Source organism: Bos grunniens, chromosome 27, assembly GCF_055505025.1.
Source record: "Bos grunniens cultivar Pamir isolate PY7600 chromosome 27, Bosgru_T2T1.0, whole genome shotgun sequence".
NCBI classification, from domain to species: Eukaryota; Metazoa; Chordata; class Mammalia; order Artiodactyla; family Bovidae; genus Bos; species Bos grunniens.
Genome location: NC_141191.1, coordinates 14,740,838 through 14,758,953, shown reverse-complemented (window position 1 = coordinate 14,758,953; position 18,116 = coordinate 14,740,838). Strand labels below are relative to the sequence as shown.

Here is an 18,116-nt window from a genome sequence, read left to right as displayed (position 1 = left end):
AAAATGAGATTGGCTCTCATGAAATTTTTTCTTCAATAAACAGTGTCTGAGAGGGATTTTTTTTCCTTCGGTGCTTAAATGATATATGTGTGAAAAGATAAAAGCTCCCTTTATAGAGGTACAAAAAATATCTTTTACCCTGAACATGTTATTCAACTGAAGTCACCTTTGTTAATTCAACTGAGTTTTATTATGTTCACAAGTCAGAGTTTTTTTTTGACATCTGACTCTTGTAGGAAATTGCTGTAGTGAAACAATTTATCAATATTAGTATCATTTAGATATTGCAGATCAACAAGGAAGGTGATTATCTGATGTATTTGAATAAAGCAAACATCACAAAATCTGGAACTAGGGAAATACTATTCTCAGGGGAATGAACAAAAAGAAAAAAAGAAGGTATAGAAATAGGTAAACATTCATGACATCGATATTGTTCTTTGATTATTCACCTATACTTGTAATAGTTACTACTTAAAAATATTTTGATATTGGGTAACAATCCCTTTCTGAAACAATCATATTTTATCACTGTTTAATAGTTATTACCATTTAAACTCTTTAATATCTAAATTTGTACAATAAAAAGTCGCTAAAATTGGGGGAACATCTATGAGAAGTTACTTTTAGCTTATAACATTCAACATGATTAAATAAATTCTGATATGAGAAACTTTTGGTGAATTATAAGGTGCTTTGAAGAAGTTTATTCATGTCATATCTGAGTGGCAACCACAATCTCACATAGACTATTCCTTAGGGCCACTGCTGGCTGCATGGATCACTGGAATCATTGCTATGACATTTCTTTTTTTTTTTGCTATTACATTTCTTATGTGGTCAGGCTCACAAATTAAGAAATACATTAGCTATGGAAAACTACCCCTTATAAATAACTTCATAGTTGTAAAGGACATCCATCGAAAGATCTCCAAGTAGATTTATTCTAATCCGGCTCAGTCTGGAGATAGACACACACAGCAGGAACATGGAGAGCAAAGGCACTAATAGTCATAGTCAAAGTGTGCTGAGTGGCTGTGTCCAAAGTTAGAAATACATTCATGAATAGTCAAGATCAAAACATGCTGAGTGGATGTTTCCACACAAGGTTATAACTATGCTGTGACTGTTGGAAGTCATCTCTGAGCTCCTAGAAGAGAGACCACCTAGAATATTATTTTCCAGGAAAATCGCTCATTTATTCATCCATTCAACACATACTTATGGAACCTTCACTGTGTATTGACACAGAGTATTTGGCCAGCATCAGGGACAGAGCAGCATGCAGAATGACACCCGCCTTTTTTCCTGCTGGAGTTCTCTGAAGCTAGACACGGACACTTAAGTTTTTTTTTGCTAGCTGTTCTAACACTCCTCTTTGTTAAGCTTATTTACTTCTGGTAATCTTCCATACAGCAAGCCTTCTGTTTAGGACCTAACAAGAAAGATATGCCCAGAGCGAACACTGGCAATTGGCTACACTTCCTGAGGCAAAACCTTCAACATTCATTGCTGCTACTGCTGCTCCTAAGTCGCTTCAGTCGTGTCTTGACTCTGTGCGACCCCATAGACGGCAGCCCACCAGGCTCCCCCGTCCCTGGGATTCTCCAGGCAAGAACACTGGAGTGGGTTGCCATTTCCTCCTCCAATGCATGAAAGTGAAAAGTGAAAGTGAAGTCGCTCAGTCGTGTTCGACTTGTAGCGACCTCATGGACTGCAGCCCACCAGGCTCCTCCGTCCACGGGATTCTCCAGGCAAGGGTACTGGAGTCGGGTGCTTGCACCTCCCTAAATCTTCCCTTTGCAGTCTGATTCAAGAGGTGGGATGAGGCTTGCCTGAATGTGGCTGCTCTAGTAAAAAAAATATTCTCAGCATTGCCTATTTCTATTCTTTCTTCTACTTGTTAAGTTTAGATTTCATTTCTTCTCTGTCAATAAATACGATAAAAATATGAGAAGGTCGAAAATATCTGCACTCTATCCTTTAACTAATGGATCTTAGAAGAGGAAGTTCAAAACAGAAACTTGTTCTAGAACATGTGGCTTTTGTAAACTAATTACCTTAAATAATAATAACAGATAACTTATTGAACATTTCATATATGTATATATATATATAAGTACTACCTTGATATGTTAGCCACATTTTCTCTTCATAAAATAATAGTTACTCGCTCTCTCAGTCACTCAGTCGAGTCTGACTCTTTGCGTACCCATGGACTGTAGCCCACCTGGCTCTCTGTCCATGGGATTTCCCAGGCAAGAACACTGGAGTGGGTTGCCATTTCCTCCTCTTGGGATCTTCCTGACCCAGGGATTGACTCTGTGTCTCCAGCACTGGCAGGCGGATTCTTTACCACTGAGCCACCTGGGAGGCCCAGAACTAACAGTAGAGGGGTTTATTATTTCCCTTTTACAGATTAAGCAACTGCAAAGTGAATTCTCATTGCCAAGTTTTCAAGGTCAGAAGGAATAGAATAAAAATTTAAGCCTAAGTTAGTCAGTTCCAAGGTCTATCATTACATCAAACTACATCCTCTGTAGCATTGTATTTATTTATTTTTCCTGTTTGGAAAACTGAAGGCAAATCAGTACCACCTATTAGCAAAACAATATCCATGTAATCCCTGGGGAGATATTTTCTGATTCCTGAGTCAATAAACAGAAGATTTGCTCCTTTGCAAATCTATTATCTGGCTTGGCCTCCCTCCTAAGTGTTGTCTATTGATGGCATTTTAAAGATCAGTTTCTTAGGTGGATCCCTGTGGGTTGGTCCACAAGCTGTAATGCGAGTGGTCTGGTCTCAGCAGAGGGTCATCACTTTATAGGAGGCTGTGCATTTCCACAACCATGGCTTTACCACAGACAGAAGATACTCACAATCCTATAGGGTCAAGAATTTGGTGGTGGGAGAAATTGGGACAAGAATAAACCCTCTTGGGGATGAAGACTTGTTTCAGCCCCGGCACAGACACCCCCTGGTGTTCTCCAAGGATCCAGCATTCTGTTGTGCTGTGTGGGCTTAGTCGCTCAGCCATGTCCAACTCTTTGTGACCCCATGAACTGTAGCCCACCAGACTCCTTTGTCCATGAGGATTCTCCAGGCAAGAATACTGGAGTGGGGTTGCCATGTCCTCCTCCAGGGGATCTTCCCAACCCTGGGATAGAACCCTGTTCTCCTGCATTGCAGGCAGATTCTTTACCATCTGAGACAGCAGGGAAACCCTGTTGGTGCAAACCTATGTAAATGCCAACTCGTGACACAATGACCAGGCCACACACTTGTGGAGAAAATGATGTATGACATCAGCATACCTTATGGCTCCTATCCAGGTACAAAAATAATTACACTGTGATATTTATAAGGGCCCTTGAAATATCCAGCAACCTTAACTTTGTGAGAGCAATGCTTTATAGCTGATATAGGATGAAACTGAAATAATCAACTTCAGACGTGCTCTCTAGCCAGTGTTCAAGTGAGTCTGCTAATGTATTTTCTTTATTAGCTATTTCTGCTGTTTTTTTTCACTAGCCCTGGGACAGCCCCCCAAAACCTGATTTTGCTCTTTTTCTGTAATAGAATAACTTACTATTCAATTTTAATTCATGGTTTAAAAAAAATAGTGACCTAAATAAATGGAAATTTTTTCCCTAATCATTTTGTCTTTTGTTCTTATTCCCCCATAGGTTATATATTTTAACAAGAAAATTTGTTTATGCCCTCCCTCCTCTTTTAGACTGAAGCCAAGTGTCACCTTGGCAATATCACAGAAGACAGACACGGATATTGTACTTAGCATATATAAAGTCAGACGCAAACACGAATGGTCAAAGCACTCAATAAGCCTGAATGCTCCCTTGGGTACAGACTTGCCCAGATTTTCAAATCAGACTGGCAGCTTCAGAAAGCTCTATCATTCTTTCCCAAGTCTTGGGCCAAACAGGACACCTTGAACCACACTGCTTAGGTCCAGACTCCAGGATAAGCCTTCTTATGCAGGAGCAAGGGACCAAGAAGCACGGCGAAAAGTTACCAGTATCTCACAAATTTTAAGCCCTAACATTTCTCTTGCATCAAACGCTGTGTCCGCAAAATACCAAACCACCCAGACGAAAAGTAAAACCTGCGGTCAGCCACGATGATCATTGATTCCAAAAAACAACAAGCATAAATGATACTTAAAATGATACTTAAAATCATCTAAAAGGCTTACGATGATTTTTTTTTTTGACATTGTTAATTTATGCTGTTTCTTTCATTCCATTGAATTCTTAGATTATCTGCCAAATGGTCATATAATCTGAGTCTCATCCCAGTTGGGACAGTGATGGAATATTCAGTTTGACTACTATGTGGGTTCTTGGTTTTTCCCCATTCTCTTTTGGTCAATATTGATCGAGCACAAAAAAATTATAATAAAAACTTTATACAAGTCCAAGGTTTTAGAATTTTGAGTTCAGTTTTCTAAAGCCATGGAAAAGGGTGGAGTTTACTGCCTAAAAAATTATAAGCTTTGGCTTATCAACTGGATTTCAGTTTTTTTATGATATGCCTTGTCTCCACTTCTAAAATGGATCACTTAACATCTTACATGTTTTCCATCCTTCTTACCAACTTTTAAATAATAGCATGATTCTATATGGGGAAATTATGTGATATTTATGTGTCCTCTTTTTGCAAAACATTGCTTTTTAATTTTTTAAATATAGGAAATGTTTATGTAACTTTGTTGGGTTTCATAAAAAAATATCTGGAGAACCTAAGGACATTTGAGTACATTTACAACCACACTGAAAAATATTAGCTAAAGTCTATGCCCTAAAGCATAGTCATGATATCTTGTCTAAATCAGAACAGTAAAACTCTGATGAATATAGTTTAGACAGACTCTTTTAGAACTGTTTTGTTTTGGTTTGGTTGGGATGTCTTTCCCAGGTTAGAAAATAGGTAGTTGGTTGCCTGATTTAGGGAGATTTGGGGGGTATGTGCAAGACACCTTTTGTTTCTTCATCAAGATACATGCTTATACATGTGTTTTTAAGGCAATGGCCTATCTCCATAGCAGCAACTATCTCCTATGAAAAGTTACCATTCATTGTGAATCTCGGAGGAGCACTAAACATTGGAGTTTATATGTTAGCTACTGAAGACTAAATGGTTGTCATTGAGAACCTCCTGAAATGGAAAGAGTGCTTTACATGAAGAGAAGGGTTTGAAGAGAGGGTACTTACAAGACAAGGGGAGGTTTACCTGCTTTATGATAGAGGCATCCATAGAAAGAGCTTTTTCTAGGGTGAAATGCGGAAGATCCGAAGGAATCTCATCGATGGTGGGTTTCAGAGAACCAAGTATTGCTTTTGCCCTGAATATTGAGTTATCTTTTTATAGGAAAAAATACATAGATGATTACATTTCAGCTTAAGGTGTCTGAAACTAAGTGTGTAGCTCCCATTCATAATGCGAGCTAGGAATTCCAGAATAATTCCATGACAACTTGTCCTAAAAATGTAATTTACTTGAAGTCTATTATCAAAGTGTATGGGTAAATTTTTCACAGCCTTTGTCATGGTTCACATGTGAATGAAAAGTCAGGAGGGAAATTTGAGGAAAATAGCAGCAAAGCAACTTAGATAAAACACTTCTCATCTAATCTGTCTGTCTATCTATCGCACATATATTCCAAAGGTCTTTGATTTCATGGATTGTGCAAAATATACTGCTAAAATTCTTAGAGATAATCTTAACAGCTACTGAGGAAAATGCATGATGCAAAATTATGTCTATTTTATATTATTAGACATATAAATTATTTTGTATTAGACATATAAATATGTCCATTTATTTTGCATTAGACATATAAATACGTCTATTTTATCTTAACAGAGGAATCTCACCACTATTTAAACTGAGATCAAGGGAAAAAATTATCCTGCATGCAAGAGGTGGAATACAACAACTATTCACTCCAGAGTTTTATTTCCGCTTTGGTTAATTACTGAGTATGTAAGGAAGTCTATGTGTGTCCACAAGAACTTTTATTAAGGGACTCTTGTGCCACCATTCTTTGAAACACCCTTACCCGAAGAGCAAAAAAATAAGTGCCTGAAAGGAACATTAAAAGAAAACAAGAGTATTTGCTACTATCATATGCAACACATATAACTAATTAGACCATAACTTCATTGTTAAAAAATATCCCTTCTATTTTCTATTTGCCCTTCTCTAAGCTGAAAAGAAAAAAACCTCTTCTGTGAGTACTAAATTTGTATCAGTTTTAATGCAGGGGGAAAAAACAGATTGCTTGTTTTGGATATAAAATCAATTCAAATCTAGCAACCTAGATATAAAATTATCAGTGACACAACTGTTGCTACTGTCATAGATTCAAGATGTAGGCACTTCACCTCTAAATTTCTTCAAAGATTCTTTTTTCATTTTAAAAAAGAACATATATTGTTGTTGACTGAAGAGAGTATCAAAAAGAAATATGTGCAAGTAATTCAAGTTTTCCAATGTTAATATGTTGTCATTCTTATATATTTGTGTTTCATAATTATTTCATAATCTGGAAAATCCCTTTCTCCAGAGGAAAATTTTACTGAGGTTTGTATTAAAAGAAGAAACAAGCCATTGATCAAGTGAAGTCAAAGATACTCAAAGAACTCAACCCAGTAAGCCAAACAGTCAGGCACTTTTTGAATGATTTACTCTGGGAAACCGGATCTTTTAGGCATGCCACTGTATACACATCCTGAGCAGGACACTTACCAGGTTTTCTATTGTAAATTCTTTTATAGCTTTCTAGTAGAAAACACTTTTCATTTTGAGGAAATCCCTCAGAATGTGGTTTTAAATGAAACTGTTCTCAAGGTTCAAAAGCTTTAAATTACTCGACCATGGTTACCATTGAGAAAACGCACTGAGCTATATCCAGAGGAGAACAAAAATAACCAGGTACAAGTTTAATTCTCTAAGGTTGCCATGTAAGTGCTGCTCAGAAAGGATTAAGACTTTCTGAGAACAAGAGAGCTTCCAAATCACTTACAAAGTGGGGAAACACACACACTCTATAATCCACTGTGTTTGGTCTATTCCATTCTGGGAGGAAATTCTAGTTAAAAAAGCAGAGTCTATATATTTTAGGATGTCCTCATCCAGCTAATTAAAAAAAAAAAAAAAACCTGTAAGAAATGCCATTGCTTTCATTTAATCAGAAACAGCATAAAAACTAGCTTAACTCCACTTTTTGGAATCATTGCTGACAGTGAATTTATGGAGGTTAACAGCATTAGTAATGTGCTTCCAAGTACACATTACTTGGTGCTTTTGAACTGTGATGCTGGAGAAGACTCTTGAGAGTCCCTGGACTGTAAGGAGATCAAACCAGTCAATCCAAAAGGAAATCAATTCTGAATACTCACTGGGGGGACTGGTGCTGAAGCTCCAATACTCTGGCCACTGGAAAAGACCTTGATGCTCAGAAAGATTGAAGGCAAAAGGTGTGGGGGACAGCAGAGGATGAGACGGTTGGATGGCATCACCGACTCAATGCACATCGATTTGAGCAAGCTCCAGGAGATGGTGATGGCCAGGGAAGCCTGGGGTGCTGCAGTCCATGGGGTCTCAGAGAGACAGACATGACTGAGCGACTGAACAACCACCACCACCAAGTACACTGCAGCTTGGCCCAGGTGTCATGTTTATCAAGACGAACGAGTTATATATTTTATGAAGGCCTTTTTGTCTTATTTGATGGATTTGGAGACAGTTTTGTTCCCAGGACTTACCTTCTTTTCTTTGGAGAGTTCCTCAGTTTTCTTGGATGCACAGAAGTTTGAAATCACTTTGTCTTAGAAGAGTAGGAACCCTAAAACAAAATAAATGATATATGTAAACTGGGAAAAAAACTTGATCTGATATTTTTTGTGCGTGATTTTAATTCTGAAACTCTAAAGATATTGAGATGCACTGTGCCAAGGGATTACTGCTAATCTAAAATAATTACATGGAAAAAAAAATCTTAATGATCATAAAAGTCTACCCCAGCAGTGTGTTAAGCTGAACTTTATTTGACGAGTCCACTTAGAGTCTTTTGAGTCGGACACAACTGAAGTGACTTAGCAGCAGCAGCAGCAGCAGCTAGTAGTAAAAGCAAAAAAATTATATTCATCTTTATGAAGAGTGAAACGTTTGTGAATTTATCTAAGACTTGCCATCTTTCTGTCTTGTTTAAAGCTCCTTCCACTTGTTCCCTGTTGCTAATTCCAGGATCACAAATGATAATAATTAGATTAAGGGTAGGACAAACTTAGGCCACACCATATTCCCAGAGCCCACAGTTATGTTTACCATTGTGTGAATTTACAAATACTTGTTTCTGGTTCTGTTGAAGGGGAAAAAATGCATGGGTTCTTTGTTTTTGCATTTTACTTAGTAATTTTAAGCAGCAATCACAGCCATTAATCAAATGAATCCATTCCTTGAGTTTTAGCATTTAGCTTTCATTTTAGCACTATAATCCTTTGCAATGGTTTCCAAGTGTCAAACAATGAGTCTGATTCTCTCTGTTCCTCCCTTTTCTTCTTTTTTTTTTTCCTTACCAAAAAATGAAAATAAAAAAGAAACAAAAATACATGGAGGATATAAGGTAGACAAAGATAGGTCAGAGATCACTTTTAGGCTTTGAACCTGGTTGACTAAGAGATAATTGATATAATTATCAGAAAAAGGAAAGTGAAGGGAAAGAAAGCTATTGCATTTGTTCTCAAGGGGCCAGATCAAGGTCTATTGAAAGAATTGAGTTACAGTGTGGGAGTCAAGGAATGGCTGTCATTCTCTAAGAGATATAGAGAAGCTGGTCTATACTGGAGCAAATATGTATGCACAGAGTGTTGGGGAATAAAAAGTAATTCAGGGACTTCCCTGGTGGTTCAGTGGTGAAGACTGAGCTCCTGGGGTGCGGGTCCAGGTTGGATGCCTGGTCAGGGAACTATTAATAGATCCCACATGCCACAACTAAGAGTTTTCATGCTGCAACTAAGGCTCAGTGCAGCCAAATCAATAAAATAAATATATATATTAGAAAAAATAATTCAACTGTGCTATGTGGCAATCTATGCCCACAGATCAGTATTTCTTTATTGAAAGAAAAAAAAAATCATTTTTTAACCAAAAGACTAAGATTTGAACATCTGATAGACTCTGCATGGGAGCCACTGTGCACTGAAGAGCAAATGAGTGGTGGGGTGAATGCTTGGGGCTCTGAAGTTCAGGGAACAGTCCTCCACTCCAGATGAGCTGTCAAAGGGGCCAGGGGACTTCAATGAGAGGGTGTTCCAGAGCTCCTTGAAAGCTGGATTTGAATTTCATCTTGTAAAATGCATATTTCAGTTTCTTTGAGGAGATATTTGAGGAGCTTATAGCTCTGCTTTGGCTTTGAACTCTAGTTTGTGTGGATCTTCTATATGTAATTGTCAACGGGTGAGCCCCGCGATAGCACACGTTACAGGTTCAGGGAAGACCCAGGCTGGGCTCTGACACGAACCCTCCACGCTGTCACAGCACCCTTAGGGTTACTGTTCCGGTTGGTGTTACTTGTGCTATCCACATTTATAAGATGCTGAAAGAGCAGGTTTTGAAGCCCAGCTGCCTGTGGATGAACTGCAGCTACACCACGTAACAGCTGTGTCTGTGTAACCTTGAGGGAGACGCACGGTCTCTCTGTGCTTTGATCACTTCGCCTTTAAAAAGGTGAGAAGAAAATGAAACCTTCCCACACATTTATCAGGACGACATGACTTAATATTTTCAAGCACTTAGAGTGCTAGCTAATACTTTAAAATGCTGTTTAACTCTAAATTATAGTTATTATTTATATGTATACATTACTCTGGTGGCTCAGACAGTAAAGAATCTGCCTGCAATTCAGGAGACCCAGGTTCACTCCTCGAGTCAGGAAGATCCCCTGGAGAAGGGAATGGTACCCACTCCAGTATCCTTGCCTGGAGAATCCCAGGGACAGAGGAGCCTGGTGGGCTCCAGTCCATGGGGTCGCAAAGAGTTGGACACGACTGAAGGCCTAACATTATGGCTGATTTGCTGCATTATACAGCAGAAACTAACACAACATTGTGGAGCAATTATACCCAATTAAAAAAATAAATAAATAGATGTTTTTCAAGGGATGTTGGATTGATTGGTTTTAGAAAGAAAATAATGACATTCTTCTAGAATCAACTAACTTTTCAATTAGTATCGACCACCCTGAAACAACAAATATGGGAGGGAACGACTGCAGAACACGCTCATGTAAAATCAGGGAAAGCAGAGAAAGTGTAGTGATAATTGTTTGTCATTAGATTTCATCTTTTAGGGTGATTAAAATTTTCATAAATCCTCAGTGTGTTTCTGTATGAATATATCCTATACTCCCCACCAGGTTTCAATTTTATCTGGAAACAAAGCACAGTGTGCAAAACAATAAGATGCAGATTCTTTCTGTGTAAATTGATTAGCTTAACACCATAGAAAAAAAAATGGATGCCAACAAAATTTAAATATGCCAATGAAAACAGACAAACAACATCATTAAAAAAAAGTTACTGCCTTGCTCTTGAGGTGGCAGTTGACTCATGTGGAAATATTATTAAACCCGATTTTGCTGATACCAGGCAATTACCTACTATGAAAGTACAATTGATAGAAAAGTTTGGTAATAGAGTCCACAGAAGAAGGTACAGATTACAGTCAAATTTGGAGATGAAGATAATTTGAATTATTTACAATTATTAATTATAATTATTTACAATTCAACAGAAGCAGAGTATAGATATATAGAACCCTATTATGCTTTATTTTTATATCCTATAATTACATATAAATATCATAAAGACTCTATGAAAATACATAATGTACAAGAAGAGGAGACATTTTAGGAGAGGAGAGTGGTTTTTAATACAAGAGATAAGCTGACAACAATAGAGAGAGGTCTGTGGATGTCGAAATCATTTCAAAAAGCAAGTGGGGCTTGTTATGAAGAATCTCAGCATGAAAAACTAGTTCTATAAAGTTATAGTTGAGAAATATCTAAGCAATTTTTTTCTAGTCAGCAAAATTAATAGCATTTTTGGGGTCTCACTTGCCATTTTAATATTAGAAACCCATGAGAAAAGCAAGAGTAGTGGTTTCTCTACAAAGAACTTAAAAAATTCATTCTAGTTGTCTTTGCGTGATGAGAAGATAAACTAGCTCATGGGAACACCAGCTTCTTAGTTATACATATATTCATTTGCTCAACAAATATAATTACATGTGTATTATGATTATGCATCAGGCATTGTTAAGGTTTTAGGGATAAAGATGAACAGAGTCAGCCTTTGTCCTCATGTAGCTGGGACAGATATTAATCAAATTATCACACAAACAAAGCTGTACACATTGGACAATGGTAAGCACCTCAAGACCGCACACAGAACGACCTGAGAGGCCCGGAGCAGGCTCTTTGATGAAGACAATGTGATTTATCCGGGCCCAGTGGAACATGGGACATAGCATGAGACATAGGAGTAGAGAAGCTTCCAGACTGAGGGAAGATCTTGGCCAGAGGACCTGGGGTGGAAGGGAGACTGGTGAACTTGAAGACTTGAGAGCCACCAGGGGCTCAGAATCCAGGGCACAGGCTCAGGTGGTGTAGAGGAGGCTGGGTTGTCAGGAAGGGACCGGCCTGCACAGTGCACAGTGGAGCGTGTTAAGGATTTTAACAGTTATTCTGAGGCCAAGGGAAAGCTTCAAAGGGATTCAAGCAGGAGACATGGAGTGGTCATGTTTTGTGAGTTGAGTACTGTGACTAGAGCTCAGAGACTCATCAGGAACTACGTTAATAGGAGTAGCAGAAGCAAGAGACACACCACTGAGAGACACCCAGGTAGCTGAAGAACATTCAAAGGATTTGAGTGAGCTTTAGGAGGGTATGCTGCAGTCCATGGGGTCACAAAGGGCTGGATGTGACTTAGCATCTAAACAACAACAAATGATAGTATTAGTTAATAGAAAATGTCATAATTGTGACATTTCAGGGCTTGGCAAATTCTACTGCTGGTGAGTTCCAGAGTTCATGTTCTCATAAATTCTAAAGTTTCAAATACATACGTTTTCTGCCTGTCCTGAGGGTCTTTTAGTACTAAAATGGAAAGCAAGACCAAAAACATGCCACTGATTTTGCTGATCAGAACAACATGACTTACATACTTCTCAGTCATGACTTTGTTAAACTAATTCCTTTATCGTTTTTTTTGATAACAAGCTCAATCCACTCATTTGAGTTGTTGTCACATACTTTCAATTGCATGAAAGCGGCAGTAATGCAATTTCAACTTTGGACTCAACACGCAAAATGAAATCTTATAAATAACAAACTTGGAGTCACTTCTGATGGAAACAGCTCTTCAGGTCTTTTGATAGTGGAGACTTTGGAAAATATCATTATAGAATACCTCATGATGTCACAAGATGTATTTGAAAGGTGTTTTCTGCCAAATATGAAGTTGAAATTTAAACTGTGTGGGGAGTCTGTGAACCAACTTCCTCCAATCTGAATATTTATCCAGTAAAAAGGATGTGAGAGGTTGGATATTATGAACAATCCAACTAAATCTCAATATTCTGTGACTCTTCTTTGCAATTCTCTTAGTTTATTTGAATTTCAAAACTTAAAAATATCCAAGTGCAATTTATTTTCTTTTTACAGGTCTCCTTTTCATATCAATATAAGGATAATATGAAGACTATTTAAATGGTCCATATGCATCTCACAGATTTGCTAATATAAATAACAGTCCATTTTATAAATTTAACTGCCTTAAATCAAGATTCAGCTGCCTTAAATCATTTTTGAAAGAAGTTAGAGTATCAGTGAATACTACCTGTGTAAATATATCATAAACAAACAACCATCAAGATCCACCCCACATACCCAACAGGTAGTAAGCATTTTATACTTTTATAATCTACATAAATTGCTATAGCATGTTGGTTTCACTCTCTTTCCCTCCAACCCCACTATTCAACTCTTGATGGATGGATGTATTTAGTATAGACATTTTGAAAAGTCCACTTTCTTATAATCAAAACAAATACAAAATACAACAATACCTGCCTTAGTTATTAATGCTTATTTTTATAAAGAAGTATTGTAGCTATTTAAGGAAAAATGTTACTCTTAGAATCCTGCCTCTGCTTTTTCTTTCTGACCAATAGTTAATCTTCTGAATGCTGCTCTCCCCCCTCAATCCATAGTTTACTTTCAATATTTTTGCATTAGTAACACACATTTAAAAAATGAAATGTATAATCATGAGTGCATTATTGTAATATGTTCTTACAGTGGAATAAAATAACTTGACAGTACAATGGCAGTAAGGAATTGGTCCCTCTATAGAAAGTGCCTATGTTTTAAATGCATGTAGCTCTATGACCTTTACAGGGCCTGGATTGCTTCTAAATTATTTTATCATTTATGCATCATGGGCTCGAGAGTATGACAACCAAGGCATTGCAATTACAGTGGATTTGTAAATTGTTTATTTATTTATTTTGGGCTGGCTGAATCTTCTTTGCTGTGCCCAGGCTTTTATCTAGTTACCATAAGCGGAGGCTACTCTATAGCTGTGGTGCGAGGGTTTCTCTTTGGCTCTAGCATGCCTGGGCTTCAGCAGTTGCAGCTCCTGGGCTCTAGAGCATGGGCTCCATTGTTAAGGCACAGGGGCTTAGTTGCTCTGCAGCATGTGGGATCTTCCAGGGTTAAGGATAGAACTCGTGTCTCCTGCACTGGTGGGTGGATTCCTCATCACTGAGCCACCAGGAAAGCCCATACAGTAGATTTTTGCAGAGGCAATATCGTATACTAATACTACAAATTTTATAAATGAGAAGAAACATTTCTTTGATCTTTAAAAATAAGCTTCCTTTGTGTGCATATTGTCCACAAAATTCTCTCCTGTTAGGAAATGTTTAAAATAAACACAGAAACAAATGAACAGCCTTTTCACCAGGTTCGAGGCAGAGCCTGCTGGGATACAATTTTTCCCCACACAGGTGTCCAGTGATGGGTGGCACACACTTAAATTCACTGGTGCCATAAACCAGAAAAGGCCAGTCAGAAATTCCTCCCTGTGATATAATCTATGTTTAAACCTTGTCTGATAATCATGGTAGGTCTGTATCTTTTTTGACGAAACCCCCAAATGTGTCTGTATACAAGAGGGAAAGAGAAACCTATTATAATTCTTACTGAGATAAACTCAAAAGCCATATTTCCCCTCTACACATATTCTCAGATTCATCAAGTTTTAACAAATATAAAAGATCTAAAAGTAAACAATAGCAAACCCAAACCCCAAGTGTTTAAAATAACCAAGCTGATGAATATCTTCAAATGCCTTTGTGATGTGTGCAGTGGATTGTTGTTATTGGTAAGTGGAAAGTAGGAGGAAAAAGTTTAAAGAGGAGTGTTTTCTTATTTAAATAAATAGAAGGAGAGAAGAACTTCTTTGCCATGCTTTCAGTGCCATTTCAAAGCTCCAAATAAGCTAAAACAAATAAACCACTCCCTCATTTTGACCTAGATTACTATTTAAACAAAGGTGCACATTCTTAATTTACATGAAAAGCAATTAGACCTGCCGTTGACAGCACTGTGAAAAATGTATCTGCTTAGGACAAATTTTTTATTTGGAGGAAAAAAAAAAGAGGCTGGAGGTGTTTTTATACTTGATTAAAGAAAAAAAAAAAAAAAAACAAGCAAACTGGAAGAGGTTCTCCCTACCCAAATCTTACCCACTATCCACTTTGGGACAGAAATGCTATAAAAGTTTTAAACTGGTTGAGACAAGCGTTATTGTTATTATTATACATGCTTAAACGGTGTTTAAAATTATTTTCTGATTCAGACTTTGAGCCCAAATTTAGACATTTTATGATGATATTTAAGAAATGGCTAGAAAGTGATATAATTTTTTCCCTTCTTTGGAATGCTTTGTGAATAAGCTAGACACTGAAATACAAAGGAAAAAAATGAATTGAGAAAACCATGGTAGAAAGTATATTCATATTTACATTTATTCATATTTGTTAAAATATGAATTCATTAACAGAAATGAATTCTTAGAGTATTTTTATTTTCCTTGGAGTTAAGATTTTATCAAACCAGTAAATGGCTCTTTCTTTTTTTCTTTCTTTTCCTTTTGGAAACTTTGTTTTTCCAGGTTAGAAAGATGGTACACATTCTTTTCAATAAGTAAACATTTAAAGGAGAAAGTAAGAGCTTGACTACTCTTGACATTTTAAAATAACATTTTCCCACTTACATTTATTTATTCAGCAAATATTCATTGTTTAACTTTTGCCTAGTTGAATATTCCTAGATAATAATGGACACAGTGGTTAACAAAGCAAGCTCCACTCTTGCCCTCATAGGGTAAGAAGTCTAGAAGACCTTTATACAAGTGATAAGTACATTATCATTACAAATTAGACAAATTTAAAAAAAAAATTTTTAAATTAATTGAAGTATAGTTTATCAACAATGTTGTATTAATTTCTGTTATACAGCAAAATCACTCAGTTATATATATATACATATGCATGCTACTGCTGCTAATTTGCTTCAGTCATATCTAACTCTGTGCAACCCTATGGACTGCAGCCTTCCAGGCTCCCTCTGCCCATGGGATTTTCCAGGCAAGAATACTAGAGTGGGTTGCTGATATATATATACACATATATGTTTATATATATATATATTCTTTTTTATATTCTTTTCCATTGTAGTTTATTACCAGATATTAAGTATAGTTTCCTATGTATACAATAGGATATTGCTGTTTATTTATTTATTTTATATTTAATAGTTTGCATTTGCTAATCCCAAATTCCTAATTTATCTTTCCTCCACCTCCCCTCTTACCCTTTAGTAACCATACTTTTTATTCCCTATGTTGGTGAGTCTGTTTCTGTTGTTGATAAATTGTTTTATTTAAAAAAAAAAAAAAGGTATTTTGGAAGAATACATGAGAGGGTCAGTCTTTTTTTTTTTAATTTCCTAATAGTAGGTCAATTCTAGCCTCGGGTGTATGTGAAAGCTTTCCTGTAGAAAACAGGACAAATAGTAGAGGTACTAGGTGGAGTGGGAAACAGAAGAAGGAGAGGAAATGATGTGCAAAAGCTTGGGGAGGCAGGCTGCTGGGGGTCAAGACACAGCAGGACTGACTGCCAGGAAGGACACGGTGCCAGGTGGGGCAGCAGAGCAGGGCAGCAACTGGAGCCCACAGTGCCTGAAACCCACTGCCAAGACTATTTGTGTTTATCAGTGATGGAGAACCACTAGAGAATTTTTAAGTTGGGAAGTGACATGATTCAATTCAAATAGTCACTTTCAATGATTACTTTTAAACCACACTAAGATATTCCTAAAGTGTCAGGAGACATACATTTAATGGCCAGTGGAAGCGATGGATGCTCCTAAAATGGAACTGGCTAGAGAGTCTTGGCTCCATGCAGTGATAAAAACAGAGCAATTTGTTGGCTTCCTTCAGTCTGCTGAGCCTTACGTAACAAAACAGGAAAAGCTCAACTCAAATCTTTTTTTCTAGCATAACATTTCCAAGAGAAATGAGGTCAAGACTACAGGTCAGTTCTGGTTGGGAGGTAAAATGTCTAGTCTGTTTGAAGTCTTACTTTGGTTTTATCCTTTCATATGAGCATTGGTACACACAAACAAGACCATTCAGCAAAAAATACTGTGCAAACGAATCTAGGTAGCTGAATTGGGGAAGGGCAGACATGATGTGTACACGTGAGGAACAGCAGCCGGTCCACAATACCTCATCTCAGTCCTCAGGTGGGACATGCGAGAAGCAGAGGACCAGAGGGAGCTTGGCCAGAGGTGCTGAAACCAGGTCACGTGAGGCAGCAGGGTACGGCTTATATGACTCAGTGCGCATGCATGCTGCCACTTCAGTTGTGTCCAGCTCTTCGCGACCCCAAGGACTGTAGTCTGCCAGGCTCCTCTGTCCATGGGATTCCCCAGGCAAGATTACTGGAGTGGGTTGCCATTCCCCTCTCCAGGGGATCTTCCCAACCCAGGGATCGAACCAGGTCTCTTATGTCTCCTGCATTGGCAGAGGGGTTCTTTACCACCGGGGAGGAGATTTGCAATTTTTACTTCAGTTCCACCCCAATCTGGAGAGAGGGAGGGCAGATGTCCACAAACTGGGAGGAGAGGTTGCTCCCAGCATGCTGGGCAGCCAAGAAACACCAAATATTCACTAAAGGGATTACACTTTAACCAGGTAATGAGCTCAGGCAAGAGGACAACTGAATTCTGCTTTGGGGGTTCCATGAGCTAGTTTCATGTATATGTCAATGGGATATGACTTTCATATGGCTTGCTTCCGGTAATCCTGGGAAGTTGTAGATGTTTGTACCATGGTCTGGACACTCCCACTTTATTATTTTTAAGCAGTCTTTTATTTATATTTTCTTTTTAAACTTTTGGCTGCTCCAGGTCTTCGTTGCAGCTTTCTCTAGCTGTGGTGCGCAGGCTTAGTTGTCCCATGGCATGGGGAACTTAATTCCCAGACCAGGGATTGAACCCATGTCCCCAGTATTGGCTGGTAGATTCTTAACCACTGAAGTAGACGTTTACAATAGTAGTCGTCTATAATGAAATGGGAAGAAAATGTTGCACAGGATTACTCTTGAATTAAATTAGATAATGTACAATGTCTGATGCAAGGTGACTGCTTACAAATATTATTTATTATTGTATTTCAAAGTCTGTGGTAAAATGCAATTTCTCTGTTGTGTGTTTTTTTTTTTTTTTGGTTGATACATGTATGTATTAATAATAGGAAGCACAGACTGTTAAATAGGAGCTTCCCAGGTGGCATTAGTGGTAAAGAACCCACTTGCCAATGCAGGAGACATAAGAGACAAAGGTTCAGTCTCTGGGTCGGGAAGGTCCCCTGGAGGAGGAAATGGCAACCCACTCCAGTATTCTTGCCTGGAGAATCCCATGGACAGAGGAACCTGGTAGACTACAGTCCATACAGCCACATAGA

General features: G+C 37.9%; 1 protein-coding gene across 1 annotated transcript in view; it reads right to left on the bottom strand.

The window, feature by feature from the left end:
* TENM3 (teneurin transmembrane protein 3) overlaps positions 1–18,116 on the bottom strand; it is a 2,452,009-nt gene that overhangs the window by 715,800 nt on the left and 1,718,093 nt on the right. The window contains exon 9 of the mRNA XM_086379882.1: positions 7,788–7,867. The gene's annotated coding sequence lies outside the window, so the exon portion shown is untranslated. The remainder of the gene's footprint in view (positions 1–7,787; positions 7,868–18,116) is intronic.